The sequence below is a fragment of the Ascaphus truei genome, chromosome 7, assembly GCF_040206685.1.
Source record: "Ascaphus truei isolate aAscTru1 chromosome 7, aAscTru1.hap1, whole genome shotgun sequence".
Lineage (NCBI taxonomy): Eukaryota > Metazoa > Chordata > Amphibia > Anura > Ascaphidae > Ascaphus > Ascaphus truei.
In genome coordinates, this window is record NC_134489.1 from 78201864 (window position 1) to 78220374 (window position 18511).

The following is an 18511-nucleotide window of genomic DNA, read 5'->3' on the forward strand; positions in this document are numbered from 1 at the left end:
TGTGAGTCTCCGGTGTGACTTCCCTCAGTCTATTCTCATTCTTTCATTGCTGGCGTTTCCCTGATCTTGTTCCTCGGTGCTTCTTTTTCTACGTGGTGGAGTGAATACCTGATAGGTCGGTTGCCGGTCCCACAGGGGATACATTTTCCCCTTTTCTCGATCTTCCTGTTGCCAATACTAAAAAAGAAGTGGTATGGGATGTAGTTACAGTAGGTCCAGATACCTGTTTTATTTGATCCTTACTGTGTGTTTTTGGTATTGCCCCACTACCATGTCCCTACATACATACAGTACATACATACATATCTTAGTATTATCAACAACCAATATGAAAATAAGTTATAGGGAATAAATGGGGAAGTTCAGGGAGAGGATACGTACAAATTAATAATGATGTACAAAGTCTAATTCTATTACTGCCATGTTCCCCCAAATGAGATACACCCTTACAAAAAAATAAAATGAACACTAAAAAAAGAAAGCGCTAAATAAGCCACTAGTGCAAAGAAATTAAGTGGTATAAAATTAAGTGAAACAAAGGGAAAAGAACAATAACTGCTGATTTAACGCTATTCTTTCCATTTACAACTGAGGGTGCTGCTCAGAATAAAGACCATCCCAACAGTCCAGCGCAACTCCTCAGGAATCAGGGAAAAAATAGGAGAACAGTAAGCAACAATACAATGTGGTATTCTTCAATGAAAGTGAAATCAATTAAGGTAATGGTGGAAATACTCTCACATGGATTGCCTATAAGGGTCTGGGAGTCACGCCGCCCTCGGCGTGCTCCTCACTTACCGGCAGCTCCAACGGGTCCTCCCGCGGCACACGGGCAGCCTCTCTCCGGAACGCCGATCACTACTCCCCGTGGGCGCGCGCGCGCACGCCAAAACTCCCCTTCTACTCTCGGTCCACCGGCTACGCTCGGTCACACGGCCGCAAGAACAGCTACATAGAGGCACGGCCACACGGAGCCGCACCAACCCCTTAAAGGCACAGCACCTCAAACCATTGCTGCAATCCAATGCAGTCTGACTACAGGCCTTTATGGCTCCTCCCCTGGGACTCATGCTGGACCTATCCCTGCCGTAGCCTGGCCCTTCCACACACCCCTACCTTGCTGCGCTGCCATTGGACCCGCTCTCCTATATATATCTAACAGTGTCACTGACTCGTTGGCTGAGCATAGAACCAGTTGTTCTCATCACTCTCTGCCTCCCTAGTCCTGTCTTGTCCTGTTTTGTTTTTGCAGTCCTCCTCGTGTACCGAACCGGCTTCCGCTACGTCTACCCGCACCTCTGGCATCCCGAACTCGGCATGCGGCAACACGACTCTCCGCACCTCTGGAATCCCGATCCTGGCAAACGGTTAACGATTACGTCCTTATCTCTAACCCCGGACTTTGCATACAGCACCCTCTACCATCCGTACCTCTCCTGCCCCGATCCGGACTCCCAGACCACTCTACTCTCAAGACGTGCCCTCGTGGCTGTGGGTGGCGTTATATCCTATCCCACCTCAGCACCGCGGTCCCGTCTCGTTTGTGGTGAGCACGCCCTGACATTGCCTATGTAAATAGGCAAAATGTAGATGTTTCTTTAAATGGAGATCAATGTTGCAGGATTTTTTTCAGTTGATTCATCATCCAGATAAGATGAATGAAAAAGGCAAAAAAAAAATGGAAAAAGAGACATACAGTATAGTGTAGTATGCCCCAAATGCTAATGAATATTATCAACATTAGTAATACTCACAATTATATAAATACTGTAGTTAAAGCATTTCATAGACTTGGAGGGAAAGGTTGGACGGTAATAGCACTGCTGGACAGATTCACCATTGCCACCCATGCTACGATCGTCTGTTTAGGTGTCTGATGTGAATTCCAGTTTCCTGTGTCCACTTCTAGTACGGTCGTTCTCTCCTGTCCTCCTACTTGTAACATCCTACACGTTTCACAGTGGGACGCTGCTTCATCAGGGCTCCTGTCCCACTGCGAAATGCAATAAGTGATTCTAGTGAATCAGATCATGAAGGACTAATGTTAACTTGACCTAGCAGCCCAGGCACAGAAGACACAGGAGATATTTAAAATAAAGTACATTTTATTAATCTAAGAATGTCTAGACCAATTTGAGAACACGGCTTAATGTTTCATTGGTAGCAGCTATCATAATAATGTACATACATTGCAGTCATCATTAATTTGATTCACCTACAATTAATAAAATATATTTGTTTTATGGTTGCTAATGCAGTCTGCTCCTTATTTAAATATATTTCCTAAAATTAGAACATGTTAACCACTTTGTCTTTTTTTGGGGTTATCTCCGAAAATATATAACATTTACCATGTAACATTTAAATATATATTTAGATACACTGTAAGAGCAGAAAGACTACACTGTATATTGTGTGAGATTAGCCATCTGTAGTCAAAAACATTGTAAACTTGATCATATCTGTGGGGATTGCTTCTATCCTTAATATCTTTTAATATGCTTTAGATATTACGTTGTACAAAATATACAGGGTGGAATTCTAAGTCATATTGCTTAGTTATCCTTCAACATTTTTCTTATGATTAATAGTCTATTTGTTCACCTTATCGGAAACTGACCTTCAAGCAATCTTCATTTATCATTGCCCTTTTGAATACTGGCTAGAAACATATAACTTTTATCAGACGTGTATAATAAAAATGGCTTTTTAGAAACATTTTTTTTATTAGATTGAGAAATGTTGACTGTCTTTTGAAAAGGGAAATGTTGGCATCTCCATTCCTACATACTGTACATACAATAAACTGCAAGTCTCCAACAATTAGGTTAATAAATAATCTGTTCTTGTAAATGTTTTGGGTCAGAAACACAAGAAGTAAAAGCACTTTTGATTTCCCATTGAAGTCATATAGTAATCACTTCATTTCATTGGGTACTAATGAATATTTCTGTATTTATTATTATTATTATTATTATTATTATGAGGCATCAAATCTTATATTTATTTATTTTTTACAGAAAGATTATCAAACGAAGATCTCTGTAGTGCAGGGATGGCCAACTCCAGTCCTCAAGGGCCACCTTGACCGAGCCACTGATTGAGCCACCTGTGCTGAAGCAGGGATATCTTTTAAATCTGACCTGTTGGTGGCCCTTCAGGACTGGATTTGGACCTCATGCAGTGCATAGGATAAAAAAAAGGTAGAAATCTCTATGTGGCATCAACAAGAATGTGTTTTTGAATATCAAGTAGAGCAGATGCTTCTGTAAGGACTGGCAATAATGTGAGAACCTGAGACTGGAACAATGGGGGTTATTCATTAAACTAAGATAGTATCAGTCAGTGCACTACCACACAGAAACCTCCCTTGAAGTGAATGGGACATTCCATGCGGTAGTGTCCCAGTTGGCACTATCACATTTGAATAAATAACCCCCAAGGTATTTCACATATTTACCAATCCATCAAGAAGATAACTTCAGAAACAAAAGGGCAGAGACACTGAAATAGTTACAAATAAATTGGACAAGTCACTGACAAATAGCAGCATGAAAAGGTCAATATAAATTCTTTATTAAGCTTCCTGCTAATTATTTAGTTAGCCTTAGAACATATAGAGCTGACCAAATTAAGGCAGTAAGACATATATTATAAGAGAGAGAGTGTGAGAAGAAAAGACAGCGCTCGCTCCATAGCGCATTCAAGTGCGACAGTTTATTTCTAAAAATGCACTCGCAAACATCGAAGCATTAAAAGCATTTTGGTAGTATATATAGAGATTGGCAAATTTGGAAGGCAGATTTGGGTCCGTAGCGGATTGGCCGGTTCCTTTGGTCCGCGGATCAATCTCAAAAAAGGGCAATTCGCGTTTTGTGGATTTTTTATTATTATTGCTAATACAATTAAGAATCCGCCAACGGATTGCTGAATCTGCAGATTGGATTCGGGAAATCTGTTAAAATTCATGAAAATCCGGGGAAACGGATTTGGTCTGGTTTGCCCATGTCTAGTGATATAATCACCAGGCAGCATCAGAGGACTGCTCCACAGGAAATCAGGAAAGCGTCCAAATGTGAACACAACCGGATACAAAGGCTCCTAAGGCACGAAATGCAGAGATGGTCCTCGCAGGGGTATTGCAAAACCCTTACTTCCACCGCATGAACCGGCAAATAACAAACACTATTATGGATGTTCTCTTAATAAAAACAATAATGTAATAAAACCTGTATGATAAAATAGGGATAAAAACATATCCAAAACATTGAAAGAGAAATCCTAAAAAGAATGAAGTAAAAACTAAAAAGAGAAAAGCAGATAAGGTTAGTGAATTAAACCAAGGTACTTGTATCACGACATTCATTGAAACCACCTGGAGACGAGGTATCCAAGTGATAAATCCAATAGGGCTCTTTCCTACATAAATTCTTGAACCTATCCCCTCCTAAACAAGTGGAGGGTAGATGTACGAGTCCCATCACCCTGAGCGTCCCTGAGTCTGATGTTTAAAGGCAAAATGTCTTGAAACACTATGTGTATTTAGACATTTTAAAATATTGCGGCTATGTTCAATGAACCCAGTAGCAAGCGTTATTGTGGTCCGTCCCACATATTGGAAACCACATGCGCAATATAACAAGTAAATGACATATGTGGTTAAACAATTAATCTTACCTCTCACTTGAGAAGATTCCCCTTTGTGAACAGAACAAAAAGAATCCTAAAGACTCAGGTGTTTGCAGGTGATGCACCTGCTCCTGCCGCACCTAAAATTCCCACTAAGGGAATTGGGGGCAAAGGAGCAGAGGCACCAGACTGCTTTAATCTGATATGGGCCAAAGTTGCCTTGATGTTCATAGCTTTTCTGAACACCATAGGTGTCCTCTTGGGTAAAATTGTTCCCAGATGGGGGTCACACCAGAGAACACCTCAATGTTTGTTTAGTATGCCCTGTATCTGGCGTGCCAAATTACTAAACTTAGTGATAAACTTGGGCGCATCAGGTAGCGTGATATCTCTAAAACACTTCATGGAATATACCTTAGTTTAGGATTCATCAGGTAATCATTTTTTAAACTGACTCTTGGCCTTTGACTCGGTCAAAAGAACGTCTCTATTCATGAGCCTAACCTTCTCAAAGGAATTCATAACTGTTTCTTCATTATAGTCCTTGGCATACATTTCTCAATCAGGACTTGGGACTGTTCAAGAAATGCCTCTTCAGTAGAACAGTTACATTTCATACGATAAAATTGTCTGTTGGGAATATTATTCATCCATTAGGGAGGATGATTGCTTGTTGCATGAACATAACTGTTCACTGCCACATCTTTAAAGTGTGCGTCCTTGACAATATTCATATCCTTATCTACTGAGAGGTTTCAATCGAATAATACCAAAGAGTGGGATTAATGGTATAGGTGACATGTAAACCCATACCCTTAGAGTTGAATGATATAAACAGCTCAACAAGTGTGTCCTCCCAAATGAAAATCATATCATCCATGTATCGACCATAGCAGACAGGCTCGCCCCCAGATTGTCATTTTGTAATATGTACAGATCTTCCCATAAACCTATAAAAAGGTTGGCATAGCTGGGAGCAAACCTAGTCCCCATGGCCATACCACAGGTTTGGAGAAAAAAATTTGTCCTTAAATAAAAAAAGAATTTTGGCTCAGTATGAAAGTAATACTAGACAATAGGAATTGTTTTTGTGTATGTCAGATAGATCCTCATCTGTATCTAGAATAAATAATAATAGCATGTTCTTGTATAGCGCTGCTAGTTTTACGTAGTGCTTTACAGAGACATTTTGCATGCACAAGTCCCTGCCCCATGGAGCTTACAATTTATGTTTTTGGTGACTGAGGCATAGGAAGATAATTTGACTTGCCCAATGTCACAAGGAGCTGACACGGGAATAGAAACAGGCTATCAAGAAGGCAAACTGGAGCAAGTGTCCAAGATCGGTGCTCAGTGAGCAGAGGATACTTATGTCTCAATAAAGTCCTGAACAATATGTTGGATTGGAAATTGGATGAATGAGACTCTATTGTGTGAACCATGTGCATATCAATCTCCTATGCAGGGACATGAGATGAGTAGTAACCAACCACAGTCTATATGAAAGATAATCCTGTGGACTAGGAGGAGGTCACCCACAAGTAGCACTCATGAAGATGGTCACACTAACCCCATACACACGAAAAGAGGAAAAGAGTACTCACATCTATGGGCATATCATCCAGTTGCGTGCATCACGCTGAGGCAATCAGAGAGAGAAAGACATCCACGGGGAATGAAGCGGAGCACAGCTGCATACAGATGGGGCTAACACCAGCAGAGATGAAGTTAAAAATAACCTTTATTCCTTGGCACCAGCGTGAGGGACACAAAAAGCATTGAAATAGGCTACCCTGTTGAACAGACTCTCACTGCCATTCAGTGTCTTTACTCACTGAGCCACTCCCTCAAACCACTGCAATACCCCTTTGATGTTGTATACAGGGAAGTGACATCACATGATGCTCATAGAAATGATTCTTTACATACATTATATGTATATACAGTGCACATGAAGAAAATGTATCTAACTATATAACAGAAGACAAGATCACAAGATATTACCATGATTCATTTTATTAGTGGTTTTACTGCCTGATTGGCATAACTGTATGTTATGAGCAATTCATCTAGGAATGTAGAGGTTAAAAAGTGGTTCCTCTTTGAATGGTTAATTTTTTTCAAAATTAATTTGCATTGCATCAAACTATTATCATTATATCATAATTAATAATTACATAACATCTTTTTTTACAATCCTTTCTGAAAAATCAATCTCCGCCAAACTCCAATGGATTTGCCAAAATCAGGAATGCAATAGTTGAAACAAAGAAATAAATCACAGATGCAGGTCAGTTGTTGTTTACATTAAATCTTGGGGGCACAAGGTGCTTAAAAATTGTTGTGCTCAGCAACTCCAATAATTGGTGATTTACTTTAATTAAGGTTTTTCATTGATTGCCTGTATGGGAAACCAATAAAGCCATGACATAGAAAATAGCAAAGGAGAGACAGAACACTAAGCAATTCCAACCCTAGGCAATTATTTTATTTTTATTAATGGGTTTGCAGTGTCCATCTGACAATTCAGGAGGCACATATTGTAGTATACAGTCTTTTTAAAACCACCAAAAATGTTGGACAGGCAGCATGGAAAGTGTTTCTAAACAACCAGCGCACCCTGTATCACTCCAAGCAGAATAACACAATCTTCAAAATGAACTTTATCTATGACATTTTATTAATAATACTTAGGGGCCTATGCTAGTAGACTGCACTTATCAAGGCTTTTTAGCTGTTATCGGCCCCAAATACCTACAGCGATTGAGAAAGCCTCAATAAGCGGGCGGCAAAAGCATTAAAACACATCACCAAGTGAGCAGCAATAAGCCCCTAATTGGCAGGTTTTCAAACGTGTGCAGTTCTAGTAGCCTCCATTAGATTATCGAGGCTAATTGGGACTCTAGAATGGCAATTTCCTCCCAAATTTCTCTTGCCAGCTTTCTCAATTGCTGTAGGCATTTTTGGACGATAACAGTTAAAAAGCCAGGGTAAGGAGGTTATGAAGACCACTAGTATAGGCCCCTTAATGTTCACGGTGCGGTATGCTGACTGTGGCATCCTCCGTCTAGGTTTGCCAGATGGCCTCTCCAAAAATACTTGACACAATCGTAAAAGATGCGACTCCCCCCCCCAATACATATAAAAAAATACTCTCAACCCCAATACGTATAAAAAAAATACACCCACTCCTCCAATACATATAAAAAATTACCCCCACCCCCCAAACATATAAAAATACCCCACACCCCAATACATATAAAATTCAGACTTACCTTTGGGAGTGTCTCAGGCCCGGTGTCTGCGGGGGGCCCGGCTCTGTCCCAGCTCCAGGCCTATCTTTCACTCTGTCCCACACGAGTGACTGATGCTGGTGTGCACTGACTTCCCTCTTATGCTGGCATGCATCGGAAGCTGAGCCAGCTTACTTCCGGCATGTGCCGACGTCAGAGAGAGGCCCGGTGAGCACCAGCATCAGACGCTCAATGTGGGACAGTGAGGGAGGCCCACAGTTGGTAGAGAGCCGGGCCTGGCGGCAGCTACTTTGTCCACCCGCCAGGCCCCCAGCAGCCACCGGGATGCTTTTCCCGGCCCTGCAGCTGCACGTTCAGAGAGGTAATACCGAACACATACATGTCCGGTATTACCAGGCACTGTAAATCAGGCTATACTGTAGGTTCCAACTCGCTGTCAAGAATCATTTTTTAAAAAGATCAGATATTTTGCAAGTATTTTATTTGAGGATAACTTAAGAACATGTGAGCTAGAATCACCATTTCCAACAGATACAGTATCAAATTCCAATAACAGCTTTCTGAAAAATTGGATGGTGTCCCATAAGCTGTATTTAGAATTTTGATAGTATAGCTCTTTTTTTTTTGTTATTATTATTTTTACATCTACTGATTGTTTGATTGAAGACTCACACCAATGTTCCAACACGTCATCAGAAATAGCAGTTATTTAAATTCTCCCATTGGCTTTTTTAATGGTATTTATTACTTAATGCTTGATTTAAAAGTTTGAACATTTCAAATGCAGGGGTTTGAAAGCCAAATAAAAATGTTCAGGTAAGGTATTGGTTAAAAATGTTTAGAATGTTCTGTTTTCAGGGGTCTTAATATGTCTTGAATTATATTGTTTGGCCAATTTTGAATTCCATTTTTGAAATTAGATAAATACATTGGACCATATTTACTAAGAAGTACAGTATGCTTCTCCAGAACACACCTTCCATGCTGGAAGACACCATACAGCCCCATTCACTTCAGTGGGGCTCAAGAGGCCATATTGACAGTGTTAGTCATAAAAATTAAAGTCCATCCTGGATATAATATTCTCAGTGTGCATCACCAAGTGAATCTCACAGCTAAATATTATTTTTCTACTGACTGTAGATGTATTAGGTTTGTAACAATAAGATCATCTGTTAGCATAATACTGCACATCTTCCCTTTTTATGTGTCCTTGGGAATATCTCAAATTGAGACTGGTAACCTGATGAAACTTTGCTGGGGAAAACTTTTAGAAATAAATAAAATAAATAAATTCATTATAGCCTTTGGTTGTAGCATCTGTTAGAAAATGTGTTACTGCCAATTCACTTAAAGGGCCATATTTACAAAGCCGTGCTGGACAGTATGTACTGTATGTATGTATGTCTTTATTTATATAGCGCCAATAATGTACATAGCACTTCACAGTAGTAATGCACACGGCAATCATATAAATAACAAATAATACAAATAACAGATCATGGGACATATAAGTAACATTTAGGAAAAGGAGTCCCTGCTCCAAAGAGCTTACAATCTAATTGGTAGGTAGGAAGATCATACAGAGACAGTAGGAGGCCGTTCTGGTAAGTGTGGCTGCAAGGAGCCAAGCTTTATGTATCAGGTGTAAAGTGTTAGCCACGGAGCTACTCATATGCTTCGTTAAGCAGGTATGTTTTAAGGTCTTAGAGGTAGATAGAGAGGGTGCTAGTCTGATATTGAGAGGAAGGGCATTCCAGAGGTGTGGGGCAGTCAGTGAGAAAGGTTTGAGGCGGGAGAGGGCTTTAGTTACTGTACGAAGGCGGCAGAGAGAAGGCATCCTTGAGCAGCATACAAGAGTCGGGATGGTGCATAGCGTGAAATTAGGGCTGAGATGTAAGGAGGAGCAGAAAAGTGTAAAGTATTAAAAGTAAGGAGGATAATTGAGTGATTTCAGCAGGAGAGACGCTGAGACAGATTTAGGAAAGAGTAGAGTTATTCAGCAGTGTTTAGGATAGATAGTAGGGGAGTTAGGTGAGAGGCAGGAAGGCCGGACAGGAGGAGGTTTCAGTAATCGAGGGTCTGTGTCAGAGTTTTAGCAGTTGAGCAACAGAGGAAAGGATGTATCTTTGTAATATCGCGGAGGAAAAAGTGATAGGTTTTAGATACGTTTTGAATGGGAGAGGAGTTGAGTGTTACCCCTAGGCAGCGTACTTGTGCTACTGGGTGTATGACAGAACTTCCAACAGTAATATAGAAGGAGGTTGTGGGGCCAAGTTTGGGATGAAATATGAGGAGCTCTGTTTTTGACATGTTGAGTTTATGTCGGCGGAGGGCCATCCAGGATGATATCGTAGGGAGACATTCAGAAACTTTGGTCTGTACAGCAGGTGAAAGGTCAGGGGTTGAGAAATAAATTTGTGTGTCGTCAGCATAGAGGTGATATTTGAACCCAAGAGATGTGATTAGGTCACGTAGAGTGAGTGTGTACAGAGAAAAGAGGAGAGGTCCCAGGACAGAGCCCAAGGGTACTCCACAAAGAGATTGAGTGTCTTAAAGCTGCAGACCAAACAATATCCTACCTGTGTGTGAGTTTTTTTTTAAAATATGTCAGTTCTGTACTATGGGAAAATACTTGCCATTTTTTTTTAACTACTGTGAATTACATTTTTTGTGTATTATAATGAAACAAGCATTTTTTGTTTTTATAGCAACCATTTACAAAGTCACATCCCCTTCCTCTTCTGAAACAGGCTCTGGCACACCCCTTTTTGAGCCCGGCCCTCTCTCTAGCAGCAATTGTATCTAGTGACTGCCTCGTCACATGATCTTCGACACAGCACTTTGCATCTTTGGTCCTCTTCTGCTGCACTGACAGTCATTTAGTGAACCCTGGAGCCGAATCTTTGTCGATCTATCACAGGAGAACGGATCGATCGGCGACTTAGCTAATTTCTTATCATTGTGTTGATTGTATTGATGCACATATTAAAGGGAATTTTTTTTTTTTTAAACAGCAGCTTGAACGGCTGCTTTAAGGAGTAACACTGCTTTGTGTATACTGCTGCGGCCGAGTTTATTTGAGCATTTGCCCGGTCTCGGCCGCAGCAGTAACCAGGCGCGCGCCGGGATGTGCCTGGCACGCGCCGAAGCCGCGGAGGAGCGCCCTCCGATCGGGGCTTTCTCCCTCCGCTCGCCGGGTCCGCCGGGTCCCCCGGAACCCCCTGCCGCCGTCCCCCACATCGCGGGACACCAGGGCTCCCTCGGGGAGCCCTGGACGCGCGTGCAGGGGGCGCAGGCACCCGATGACGCGTGACCGCGCGTCGAGGACGCGCGGCACGCCGAGGGAGTGCGGCTAGCATGCCGGGGCATCCCCAGGCTTGCGGAGCTACCCGCACTCAAATAAAATGTGCCGCCTCTGTATGACCCATTATCTGATATTCTTTGATATTATCAATAAATGGTTTGTTTCCTATTTCTATCCATATAGAAAACTTGGGAGTAATGGCAACATTTGAAATTTGGGTTTACTGGAAGGGAACCTTGAGAATTATAATTAGGCGATGATCCAAATGTATTTCATGGTAATCGGCCATTTTCTTCCATTGTTGGCAAGATTCTTGAGTTGTACTGGAACTCTCCCAGCACTTACTGTACTCAGGGACTGTGCTACTAACACTTCTGGTATTACATTTGTGGAAAGTGGTTCCAAAATAACTATTGTTTCCCTTCAGCAGATGGGTTGACCCAGTATAACCATCTGTAAGGATTTCTTGATGTGGAGAAACTAGTGTACTTCAGCAGCACAAAAACATATTTTTCCATCAGAAGCAGCTTCAACCATGATCTTCTGACGATTCATGCCTTGCAGGACCCTTCTGTTCTGCATGTGTTTTTAAATGGTAATGGTATTTAAATGGTACCGTACAGTATTCGTATCCCAGTTCCCTGATGATGAGTCCATGGGCATCACATAAGATTGCTTATTGAGGTATTTTTCTCAAATATTTTTTATCATGTAAGAATGCCCCATGCGGTTCACTTAATATTTTAGAATTTTTGTATTTTTTTTAGATATTTAGGATGAGGATAGGATAAATGAGTAAAGATTTTTATTGCTAAGCATATGCAAGGAGACCAAAATGAGGAAGTCTCAAAAGCTTGGTCTCAAGTTATTAGTGATACAGAAGCATATATACTTATCAGCTGGATTGTAAGGGTCTGGGAGTCACGCCGCCCTCGGCGTGCTCCTCAATTACCGGCAGCTCCGACGGGTCCTCCCGCTACACGCAGGCAGCCTCTCTCCGGAACGCCGATCGCTACTCCACGTGGGCGTGCGCGTGCACGCCAAAACTCCCCTTCTACTCTCGGTCCGGCGGCTACGCTCGGTCACGCGGCCGCAAGCACAGCCACACAGAGCCACACCAACCCCTTAAAGGCACAGCACCTCAAACCATTGCTGCAATCCAATGCAGTCTGACTACTGGGCTTTATGGCTCCTCCCCTGGGACTCATGCTTGACCTATCCCTGCCGTAGCCTGGCTCTTCCACACACCCCTACCTTGCTGCGCTGCCATTGGACCCGCTCTCCTATATATACCTAACAGTGTCACTGACTCGTTGGCTGAGCATAGAACCAGTTGTTCTCATCACTCTCTGCCTCCCTAGTCCTGTCTTGTCCTGTTTTGTTTTTGCAGTCCTCCTCCTGTACCGAACCGGCTTCCGCTACGTCTACCCGCACCTCTGGCATCCCGAACTCAGCATACGGCAACACGACTCTCCGCACATCTGGAATCCCGATGCTGGCAAACGGTAAACGATTACGTCCTTATCTCTAACCCTGGACTTTGCATACAGCACCCTCTACCATCCGTACCTCTCCTGCCCCGACTCGGACTCCCAGACCACTCTACTCTCAAGACGTGCCCTCGTGGCTGTGGGTGGCGTTATATCCTATCCCACCTTAGCACCGCGGTCCCGTCTCGTTTGTGGTGAGCACGCCCTGACATTATGCTCAGCCCTACAAACATGGACCCCGCTGAGGTGGAGCGCACTATAAATGCCCATACTAATCTCTTCACCAGGCTAGAGACTTATTTGGAACAAGCTGATAGGCGAATGGATACGTTACAGCAAAGCCTTCATTCGCTTACTGTTCAAGTCCGAGCTCTCAGTCGGCAACCTTCACCCGTGACTTCCACAGCTTCCGCAACCGCCTTTCCAGCACCTCCGTTTGCTTTGGAACCTCGTATTCCAGCTCCCAAACACTATGCTGGGGATCCCCAAGGATGTAGGGGCTTCCTAAACCAATGCCTCATCCAATTCGACTCTCGCCCTCTCGTTTTGTCTCTTCTGTCTCCAGGGTCGGCTATATCGTGGCTCTTCTCATCGACGAGGCGCTGGCATGGGCTTCTCCCATCTGGGAACAACAAGGCCCTCTCACACAGGACATCGATCTCTTCGTCGAGGAATTCCGTAGAGTCTTCGATACTCCTGCACGGCAATTAACGGCAGCATCTTCTCTTCATCACATAACCCAGGGAGATCGACCCATCGCCCGGTATGCTGTGGAGTTCCGTACACTTGCTGCTGAGACGGGATGGAATAACGAAGCACTATCTTCAGCGTTTTGGCAAGGTCTGTCTGAATCCCTAAAGGATGAGCTCGCAGCGCGGGAACGTCCCACTGTCCTAGAGGATTTGATCAGTCTGTGTGTTCGAGTGGGGAATCCAGGAACGTTCCTCTGGTCCAAACCCCCTCCAGTGGACCAGGTATTTTACTCCACCTCTGGAAATCCTAGAATCCAGGATAGCCTGAACCGCGTACTCCTGTTGACCTTGGATCAGAAGAGGAAGTGGAGGAGACGTGGTCTTAGAAAAGCGAGGACTCTGGAATGCTGGTTTAAGCAACGATATATGAAAGACTGACAGAATCTTCATCGAGGGTGGAAGGCGTAGGCGATAAACCACAGGATTAATCCTCCTGACCACAGGAAAGGGACCGAGGAACTTAGGTGCTAGCTTCATGGTAGGAACCTTTAGTCGGATATTCCTGGAAGAAAGCCAAACCCTGTCTCCTGGGACGAATTCCGGAACCGGGCGTCGAAGGCTGTCTGCCTGGAATTTCTGTCTCCCTGTAGCCACCTTTAAGTTCTCCTGAATCCTCGTCCATAAGTCTTTCAGCTGGGAGATGCGCTTGTCAACCGCTGGTACTCCTGAGGATAGAGGGGAGAAGGGTAGGCGGGAAGGATGAAAACCACAATTTATGAAGAAGGGAGATTCTTGAGTGGAGTCATTGCGAAGGGAGTTAAGAGCAAACTCAGCCCAAGGAAGCAGATCCACCCAATCATCCTGTGTATCGGTTATGAAACACCGAAGGTATTGTTCCAGGTTTTGGTTGGCCCTCTCCGTCTGCCCATTGGTCTGTGGGTGGTATCCCGAGGAGAATTGAAGTGCTATTGCTGTTATTTCTCTTCAAATGTATAAGCTTTATGTTCTGGCAGCATCTTATTCCATTGTCAAAATATATTGCACTAGTTTCAGAGTCCCTTAAAAGTTACAGGCACTTTTACATCTTAATGTTGCATTAAACAGTCTTCCACACTATGTTATTTTAATTGCTGCTCCTGTATTGCTTGCAAAAACTTGCAAAAAATTATACCGTAACATGTTTGAGATATCCAGGAAATGCAATACAATGACATTTTATGTCAGATGCTGCAACCAAAGGCAATAACGAATTGGTTTCTTTTATTTATTTCTAAAGGGTTTTACCAGCAATGATCTGTCAGGTTACCAGTCTCAATTTAAGGTATTCCCTAGGACACATAAAAAGGGAAGCTGTACAGTGTTTTGCTAACAGATGATCTTATTGTTACAAACCTAATACATCTACATTTAGTACAAAAAGAGGATTCAGCTATCAGATTCACTTGGTGAATGCACAAGTGTCTGCACACTACGCATTTTATATCCAGGGTGGACTTGACTTTTTAACATCCATCAGCTATTCAGTAAATTGTGTTCCACTCCTGTGCGTTCCTCTCAAGTGTCACTGATATGTAAGAATTCTTTGGGGTGGGGGAGGGGGGGCTGTAGCCTAATTTTAAGCGTAGATCCTAATCGTGCTCTGCCCCACAGAGGTGAAAACCTAAACAGTGGGGAAAAGAATACTTTTCATTAAAACCAAGCCGAAATGAATGTTCTCAGTTTCAACAGGGACCATTTCTGGTTTCCCATGTTAACCCTGCACAATGGGCTGCACTTTCAGTTCTATATTCACAGACAGTTATTATTGATGCATTTGTTGCTGTTTATCTACATGTATTTTTCTTGCAGTCTCTTTAATTAACTGAAGATTGTGTCATGTTTAGAATATTCATGTCTCAATATAACAATTAAATAGACTCCTTGGGCAAAGTATATTTTAATGGACATAGGAAATCTACCGAACTATTTTTTATTTACTGTCAGTAAAAAACTGTTGACGTTTTTTCTATATCCCTAAGAAAAGGTGATTGGAATATACCTTTTACATATTGGCTATTTTAGTAGCCTCTATAATGGGATTTGAGATCATGTCCAAATTCCGATGAAGGGCGGGTGTGCCGAAATGCTACAGGATCCAGAAGCATGATGCAGTGGTCTGACACACTAGGTGGTGGCAATGCACTGTTTTGACCCATAAGGTTGTTGATGCAAATGTTTATTGCCATTAATGAATCAAAGATGATAAAGTCAAACCGCGCTCTTGCTTCCTAACACGATCTTGGAATAGACCAACTCTTCCCTTTTGCAGCTGATGTGGTGTGAAGGCACCCCTCCTCCACAGGTCCCGTCGCGGGATGGCTCCAACCGCCGGGCAGCAGCAGAAAATGAAACACAAGAGCGCACCAAGGGTCAAGATTTAATAAAAACAAATAAATAATAACAGTAAAAACTTACATATGGGGGTAAGTATATCCAGTAGAACAGTGCAGGGGAAACAGTCCTGGTGGTGGCCTGGGCACAGGGAAATGGTGCTGAGGCTTACGAGGTAGACCCGCGCGCTGGGGCTGCCTGGCTCGGCACCACGTTGTTCTTCCTTCCGGGTTGCGGCTTCTCGCAGGACCCGTGGATGATTGCCCGCCTCATACGCCGGTTCACAGAAAAAAATTTCTCCGGTTCACGGACAGTCTCTAGATGTTGATGGGACTGCTGAGGCTTTGTACACCAGTCGGCTAATCTCCAATTGCACTGTAGGGCTTTCGCAACGCATTTCAGACGGTGTTGTGCTTCATCAGGCGATATTTTGGACACCTACGTGGGGGCCTTTTATTCAGTTATGCTGTAATCCCAATAGGGTAATTGATTGGCCAATAGGAATAGCGTGCATAGTAAATGCAAGATACTAACAAAGTTAGAAGGGTATAGTGATCGCAGTTAATATACACTGTACCTTTATAACAATAAAAACGGCAAAGACCATAATTAGCAATTATAAAATTATAATTAAAATTACTGTTAAAAGCCACCCATGTAGGTGATTAACCCATAATTGATCATGCAATAGTACAATAATACTGCAAGATCACACGTAAAACACAATGATACATACAATAAATACATAAAAATACATCACCTACATGGGTGGCTTTTAACAGTAATTTTAATTATAATTTTATAATTGCTAATTATGGTCTTTGCCATAATATCGCCTGATGAAGCACAACACCGTGTGAAACGCGTTGCGAAAGCCCTACAGTGCAATTGGAGATTAGCCGACTGGTGTACTAAGCCTCAGCAGTCCCATCAACATCTAGAGACTGTCCGTGAACCGGAGAAATTTTTTTCTGTGAACCGGCGTATGAGGCGGGCAACCATCCACGGGTCCTGCGAGAAGCCGCAACCCGGAAGGAAGAACAACGTGGTGCCGAGCCAGGCAGCCCCAGCGCGCGGGTCTACCTCGTAAGCCTCAGCACCATTTCCCTGTGCCCAGGCCACCACCAGGACTGTTTCCCCTGCACTGTTCTACTGGATATACTTACCCCCATATGTAAGTTTTTACTGTTATTATTTATTTGTTTTTATTAAATCTTGACCCTTGGTGCGCTCTTGTGTTTCATTTTCTGCCATTAATGAATCATTTTAAGACTATTAAAGTAGCGATTCCCTCTACTCATTTGACACCCCCTTTTTTTTTACCATTATTGGAGCCAGGGAAACCAGAGATCTGATGCACTGATCCAGAGGTACTTACAGGTAAAAGTAGAGCATTGCAGTCCCCTCCAGGGGTTTAAATATCCCGCATCACATGGGCCAATGGCTTTCTATTGGCCGGCGTGACATGGATTTAAAGACCAAGAAATCCCGGCACTACTTTTACTGGTATGTATCTCAGGGGCGAGGGGATTTATAGAGCTCATCAAACAAATGTGGTTCAGCTCTGGGGAACCCTTCTTCTTATCCTGGTAAAGAAAAAAGGTGGGCAGGGGAGGAGCTGATGCTTAGTGACATATGAGCATTTAAGCTTCCTTCTCTAGTGATGCTGTACATCAAGCATGTCAAACTCGTGGCCCACAACGAACACATTAGCGGCCCTGCTCGCCAATATTTAACTCGCGCTGCGCGTGCTTTCTTCAAAGGGAAAAAACAAAAAAACCTCACCCCTCTCCTGATTGGCTGGCGCGTGTTGGAACGCTGCCAGAATTTTTTTGGGGCCCGAAGCTTGCATAGTGAGGCCCGCCTCTTCCTGCTGCCCGCAGCAAGTCAGGTGACTACTGCTCCATGCCTGCCTTCAATTGCTTCCCCCTTGCCCTCCTGATCCGATTTCCTCCCCCGTTCCGATTTCCTGTGTGTGTGTGTGTGTCTGTGTCTGTGTGTGTGTGTCTGTGTCTGTGTGTGTCTGTCTGAGTGTGTATCTGAGTCTGTGTGTGTGTCTGTGTGTCTGTCTGAGTGTGTATCTGAATCTGTGTGTGTGTCTTGAGTGTGTGTGTGTGTGTCTTGAGTGTGTGTGTGTGTGTGTCTGAGAGAGAGAGTGTGTCTGAGAGAGAGAGTGTGTCTGAGAGAGAGAGAGTGTGTCTGAGAGAGAGAGTGTGTCTGAGAGAGAGAGAGTGTGTCTGAGAGAGAGAGAGTGTGTCTGAGAGAGAGAGATTGTCAGAGAGAGAGAGAGAGTCAGAGAGAGAGGGAGGGAGAGAGAGTGAGAGAGAGGGAGAGTGAGAGAGAGGGAGAGTGAGAGAGAGGGAGAGTCAGAGAGAGGGAGAGTCAGAGAGAGGGAGAGTCAGAGAGAGGGAGAGTCAGAGAGAGGGAGAGTCAGAGAGAGGGAGAGCCAGAGAGGGTGAGAGAGGGAGAGGGGGAGAGAGAGGGAGAGGGGGAGAGAGAGGGAGAGAGAGTCAGAGAGAGGGAGAGAGAGAGTCAGAGAGAGTCAGAGAGAGGGAGAGAGAGTCAGAGAGAGGGAGAGGCAGAGAGAGAGGGAGAGAGAGAGGGAGAGAGAGAGTCAGAGAGAGGGAGAGAGAGTCAGAGAGAGGGAGAGAGAGAGGAAGAGAGAGAAGGGGAGAGAGAGAGGAAGAGAGAGTCAGAGAGAGGGAGAGAGAGAGTCAGAGAGAGGGAGAGAGAGAGTCAGAGAGAGGGAGAGAGAGAGAGGGGGAGAGA